Consider the following 7,441-nt stretch of genomic DNA (forward strand, 5'->3'; position numbering starts at 1 on the left):
AAGGATGAGTTGGCTGCTTCTAATGCTTCAGAATACAAGTCAGGATTCTTCAACAAAAGCAAAATTAGAAAAAAAGAACCAAAACTGTTGGCATTTGAGGTATTTAGGCTGAAATACTAGCAATTGTTATTTTCCTCAGGAGAAATGCCTGGCACTTATTTTATTTGCTGCCAGTGTAGCCTTTCAAAAGATGCAATCAAATCAAATTCAGCATTTTTGCAAATGTGGAACTGCATTTAATGTATCAAATGAACTTTGCACTGGATGTGGTTCAAAGAGCGAACTTGGTGTAATAATTTGTTCTGTGTCAAAAAAAAGCGTTCCAAACCAAGAGCTTTATTTTCTGTTCCAAAGGGCAAGTTACAGCACTATCACTGCTGCATACCTTTCCTCCTCCTTTTCCACTGCTCCTGACTCTCTGGATGGTTTTTGTTTCTTGCATTCGTGATTTTAGGTTTTGCAATTTCAAGCTGGAAGAAAACCCAGGGATACCAAAACCCAACCCTTCGCTCAGTTGCTAGGGACAAAAAGAAAAGTGAATGTTCAGCAAAAAAATTAAAGAAAAATATTTTTACCATCTTTAATTCTCACTTACACAGACCTCACCAAATAAACAGTGTGTTCTTCTCCACCCAATCTGCCGAAGGATGACTTTGATGCAGGGAGAAACACCTCCTAGGCAGTGTTTTGTTTTCCTTTTCTTAGTATTTGCAAGAAGCAACATGATAGAAATAACTCAGTTCTCAATTTCTTCTGTATTCTGCATTCACAAATGTCAAGTCCAAGAGGAAATTGGTATTAGAGTTGCAAACATACCTGAAGTGCCAAGGTGCTGTCCCCCAGTATAAAGTGAGGGGCTGGGGGGACATGGCTGGGCCAGCCATTTGCCTATCCCTCTGCTGAGCCACCCAAACAGCATCTGCACAAACAGTACCAAAACTTCCTCATGATTATAACAGAGATGAAACAATGGCACCTGCAGCTCTGGTCAAACAGAAATTACCCTTTCAAACCCAAGCATGAGGCACCAGCCAAGCTTTTATGCCATTTCACTGAAACCTGCAAGCCTTTGCATGAAGACCAACACATTGTTCAGCATCTCCTGAGCCACCAGAACCCCTTTAAAGGTTCATCCACCTGCCTCAATCATAAAGGGACAGCCTATGCTGGCATTGTGCCATGCACTTCCAACTTTATACAGCTACCAGCTAAGCTCCCTTGATGCTCTAGTGCCTAAGGTACTGCCAGTTGCTTCCTTTCTTCCACCAAGGAAATGCCCACTACAGATAAGGCAGCAGAAAATTACCCTTGCACCAATTTTAAGTTAGAAGCCAGGCTAAGAAATCATATCTTGCAACAAGTGGGGTTGTTTTATTTTTAAACTACTGAGAAAAAAAATAATCTCAAAGCAGACAGGAGAAGCATTCACCTCTCTAAAGTACTACATTATTTACAGCCATATGCACTTTCAGCCCACAGATTATGCTGGAAACCTTAATCCACAAATTTGGCCATGTAAGCAATTCTGCCATGGGCATATGTTCTCACTGGTTGCTGAAAGAAACAGTACTGACTCTGAGGCCAAATTTTTGTTGGACCTGCAGATATAAACCTACACAGCTATGTGTATGACAGTAGCTTCTCCCTTGAGCAGACTCTGCACCATCCCAAAGTTCTTCCCCCAAGGTGTATTTATTTCTACTGCAGATAAGAGATACACAAAAAAGAACAAAAACAATAAGCCATTTTCAACTCTAAGCAAATTTTACCTTTAATTTTTAAACAAATCCCTAAACTGAGGGAAAGTTGATTTTCAGTGTGATTGTATTAACAGCTTAGCCATGCAACAAAGTTACCTGTTAATGATCCTGGTCGCACTCACCATCTTTTCCGGAAGAATCCACTTTGTTTTAACTTCGGGCAGTGGCACTGCTATCAGCTGAGTGGATCAAACCCTGATCCCCAAGAAGAGAAGCTGGGCTCACCAACCAGCAGTTCAAAATTCACTTGGTTTCTTTTTCCAGCATCTGCTCACCCAAGAGCATGACAAACTGACCTCACTTAGTACATTTAAATTGGAGAGAGGCTTTTTGGTCAAATGCTCTTCTAGTCGAATGCAAGTGCCTGGTGTGTCACCTAACTGATGAGAAGAATCAGTGACATTACCATTACTCAGCTCCAGAGCCTGCTAGCATTTTGCTCCCCTTCCAGCTACACATGGAAGGAGAGCAGTTGGCAGCATACACCACGCTCCAAACTGGCTGTCCTTCAGACAGCGTGGAGGAGTTTATCCTCCACAGCTAGAAAAACTGCATGCAGGTTCAGCAGCATCCCCTAAGAGGTAAATAGTAAGACACATGCAATTCAGGAATGATTCTGTTTGAACAGCTAATCACAGGTTTGTGGCAACAACGAAACTTGGTATAAAGGGCGTCCATAAATTTGTCACAGAACATGCTTCTAGTTTTTGCAGTCCCATTACATGCTTCAAAATAACAATTTACTTCATGCATATATGCACATGTATATGCATATGTGACCTTGTCCAGCATTGCTGAAGGCACACAGCCTAAAAAAAAAAAATCCATTAAATCCCCTGGTGAAGCAATACGATGAAATCATTCTCACTCTTGCACCTAAAGTCCCCTCTAAGGTTCATAATTTTCCTGGCCTGGGGAAACACTGTATGGGGGGTGGGGGATGGAAGTCACACTGCCGCTCCAAGCTATTTAACCATTAACTTTTTACACACTGGCAGCTTATGCCAGTCACTTTAGACTCGTGCTGCATAGGTATACTCTGAAAAAAACGAGTGGCACACTCCCTCCCTAGAGCACATTGTAGACATTACTGACACCAATGGTTAGCTTTGTGTGAGTCACTGCTAATGAAGGCTGGTTTGCAAACACCTACTTCGATGTCTGAGACAACAGGTAGTGATTAAGCTCAGAATTCCCAGCTCTAACTTTGCGATTAAAAAAAAAAAAAAAATCTACAGATAGCTCCCCCTCAGCCACCACTGTCTGAAAACATGAGGGAATCAGGGCCATCCATTCTCCCCCTGTCCACACTCCTAGTACTTCCACATCTTCAAGACAGGTGCACTGAAAGCAACCCAAAAGAAGGGTGTGTCTGATCTCACTGGGTTACAAGCATCCAACATTAGCCCAGGCTCCAGGAATCATTATCAATGCTTTGTTTCCTGATTAAGTGTTACAATGCAGCTTCATCACCTATATTACAGCAGTAGAGGCTGCACAGAAGTTGTACCTGCCTTCCAGGATAGAACTGGATCCATGGATTAGCAGGCTTTTGTCCCAGTGCAGTCAGGCAAAGATGTAGCTATGTGTGCACACAAGTGCAAGCACACCCTGATTTCTAATCACTTTGCACTACTACTTGCACTGAGAAGTAGTCAGCACATCCTAAAAAAAAAAGGATGTTGTCTGGATGTTGACTACTCAGGGGACACAGGTGCAGAAAGATGGAGCACCTCAAAAAAACCCCATACCCACCTTCAATTACACCATTCTGCATCAGAGAAATTACTGAGCTCAACTGATGTTGGTTGACTCACAATGTAATCATCACATATCAAAACAGTCAGCAGTACAGAACACACATCAAAGATGATTAGCTCGAGTTGTACTTTTTATTTTCAGGATTAAAACCCCCAACGATATAAAGCAGAAGAAACAGATGTAAACCCCAAATTTATTTGCAGTTCAGATGAGGCATCCTGGTTTCACAAAACTGAATTGGACAGATGGGTAAAGCACAAGCTGCAAAAAGAAGACAAACTGCACAAAATAAAGACTGAGAATTCATAACTCCTCTTCACTTGGTCCCCCCTTTGCATCCTTCCACAGTATAAATAAAAAAATCCATTTGGAAAATACATTTGACATTGAGAAAAATCAAAGAACCATCTAAATTGTTTTTATATAGGATGTGCTGATCAACACTTCTTTCAAAATTAAGAATACACTGCAGTTCAATGTAGGTGGTATCACAGGTCTAACAAAGGGTAAGAGAAGTACTGTTTAAATGGACAACACACAATACATAAATATTCGGGGATACAACATAAGCAGATTCAGCACACTGTTCTAAAGCTGACATTCCTATTCCAGTCCCTACAATTAAAAGTTTACTTGATAAGACTTGTGGAGAAATAAATACACATACAGAAGTAAACACACTCAACAGAATAGATGTATTGAATTAGTGTGACTGATTATTTTTAATACAAAATAGAGACTGACTTAAAAACCTACACCAAAGAGCTAATAGGATTACCCTTAAAGGTGTCAGTAAGTAAATCACTATACTCTTACCACAGTTAGTCCTACATACATGTCCTTAGCATAAAATTTATTTGCTCTTCACCATATGCTCTGGCTCTTCTACCCATCTGTTGAGCTAAAACCAAAGCTGGAATAAGAATTTGTCAAAGAAGAAAACAAAAATCTTATTTCCCACTGCCAAAAGGACTGCATTTAGACCCAATCTATACTTCAAATGAATTTTTGAGTCAGTTCTGGTCCTCGCATTGGACAATTTCTCTGTGCTTTAACAAGCATTGAAAATTTGCCTGAAGTTTTGTCCCAAACAGTGGTTCTCTGACTGAAAAATTTGCTTATTAGGAATTGGTAACTATGTGTTCAAGTCAAGAAGAAAGTATTATGAAAACAGCATATGGACATCATATTAAATACTGCATATTCAAGTAAACCTCAAGTCACACATGCTCAGTCAGACTTCCATAGGTAACCCAATTCTAAATCAAAATACCCATGTCCTCTATCTCTGTTTAAGTCCTAAACCCATGTCTGCTAAATGATACATCAATGAACTCTGACACCTGAGACAAGTATGCAAAGAAAGTATTTCCAAAGGCTTAGCCAGATGAGAAGAGATAAGCATCTTGGCAGAAGTCCTGCTTCTGTTTGAACCAAAATCCCTGCTCAAAAGTGCTTCTTCAACCTTACAATTCAGCTTTTTTAACTCCAACATTCAGCTAAGTTGATACCAACAACATCAAAACCCAGCATGTGCTAGGAGCTAAGACAGCATTTCCCCATTATTCTTTCCTCCAAAGAGGCTGTTTAACAGAATATGGGCCTTTTTGCAGTCAGCATTTCTGCTCTGAATCACAGAATTGTTAAGGTTAGACAAGACCTCCAAGACCATCAAGTCCATCACTGCTGTTTTCATTACTAAACTATATCCTCAGGTGCCACACATTTTTGAACACTTCCAGAGATGATGACTCTACCATTTCCCTATGCAGTTCAATATATTATGACAGTAGTCCCCAAGTAAGAAGCCAACAGATTGTCAGTCTGCAAAATCTAGTACTAACTCCTTTTTGTTTTCATCTACGGGACACAGCAAGAGGCTAAAAACTTGTAGATGCTCCGTAACAAACATCTCCCTACTGCTTCCCATCAGGGATACACACAGAGGTCTACTGTGCCTCAAATATGCCCTTAAATTGCACATAGCAGCAATCAGTGCGAGAAGAGGAATGCCACCAGTGTGCTTGGCATTCAGGGACTGCACGCCAGGAAGAGAAACAACAGTCATAACACAGTGTATAACTAACCTGAATCTTTAATAACAAACCATATGTGTAATTATTCAAGAATACACAGTTTAAGTACTTTGCTTTGAGCAGATGCTTGTTTTCTGACTTCTCCTCTCCCAGCACCTACCAAATGGTCAAGAGGTCAGAACAATTCTTCTGAGGAAGTTTTCTACCCAGCCTGTTTAAAAGTGAACTCTACAGCTTTGGGGATATACAAGCAAGACTAAAACCACTGTATTCACCAGATGTGCGTCTACATCAGCAGTAAGAACCCCCAGCCTTCTCCTGTGCTCATACTCATCTTCGTTCTCCTCAGGTTCACACATCCTAACCTTGCAGGCTGTTATTTGCTAATCTCAAGGGCAGACTGCTCAGGGGCCAGACTTGGCCAAGTGTGCCAGCGTGAGCTGCAGTGCTGTCACTCACCTGCCAGACCTGCTCCACTGTGCTGCCCAAAACTGGGCTAAGCACTGCCACACCTTCCATGTGGACACTGGATGCAAACTACTGCCCTACTTCCTTGATCCTCCCTTGCTGCCCAGCTCACCTTTTAATCTTGCAATGCTGGAAAATAGAGTCCACAGGCCAAAGTCCAAGCCTAGATGAGATCCATTTGGCAAGGCATGAGGAAGTCTGGATGTGTTTTGGTGTTGAGCAAGCAAGATAAGCCTATTATATGGATAGCTTTGCTCTGTGTAACAGAACGGACTAAAGGTAGTTCACACTGCTTAGTTAGGATGGTTTAGGACAACCCTAGGACCAATTCTAAACACCAGCATGAACGATGCCCAGAGTAGGCCAAGGGAGATGTCATGTCACTGACAAGTGTTACCTGCCAATTGCCCAACTCACCATTTGAGAACATTAGATTCCTCACAGTGGAAGCACAGCACCAAGTACTGCTCTGAAATGACACAAGTGTCTTCTGACAGGCTAAACTTACAGAAACATTTTCCCCCACACATACTTAACCATTAATACTAAATCTATTTTCCATTTATTTTCCCTCTGCTAACACTCTTAACACCCAGCATGTTATTTTCTATTTCAAGAGGCAAGAGCTAACAGCAAATATGTTAGAGAAACTTCAGAGTTTGCACTTAAAAATATCTAACCAAAGCCCTGAGCCCATCCCATCTCTATTCAGATAAATACAGCAGAAGGACTAATGACAGTCATTACTGTGCACACACAAATATTGGTTAAGCCAAATAAATCTTTTTTGAGGCAGATATATGTGTATATATATATATATATACACACACACACATATATATACACATAGAGTACAAAATAGATTAAAGGTCAAATACAAACATCATACTCACTTTACCTTGCTTTGTCTTCCAGTTCTGCAGGGAACCTTGCAATGGTATTATTTCTGTCTCACTGGCATTCAAGCCAAGTTAAAGAATCACAGAATATTCTGAGTTGGAAGGGACCCATGAGGGTCATGAGTGCAGCTCTTAAGTGAATGGCCCACACCACAACCTTGGTGTTAACACCATGCTCTATCCAACTGAGCTCTGAGCACTAAGACAATTTGCAGAAGAAAACCACTGAAACCAAACCCACGTGTAGTTTCAGTTGGGGCCACGGATAAAATAGTAAACACAATTCCGCTAAGGAAAATCCAGGTATTTTAAATAAACTTGCAGACTGAACAGAACTGTTCAAAACAGGTTCTGACAATTACGACAACAACAACATCACCCCAATAAAAACCTTCTGCTGTGGTTTTAAAAGGAAGCATTAAACTAGAAATTTGAGCACAGTTCCCAAACCCTGATTTTTATGACTTGTCCCTATCACTAAAACACAAGAGCAAAGGAGAAAGACAGTGAGTAACAG

Source organism: Coloeus monedula (assembly GCF_965178545.1).
Source record: "Coloeus monedula genome assembly, chromosome: 3".
NCBI lineage: Eukaryota > Metazoa > Chordata > Aves > Passeriformes > Corvidae > Coloeus > Coloeus monedula.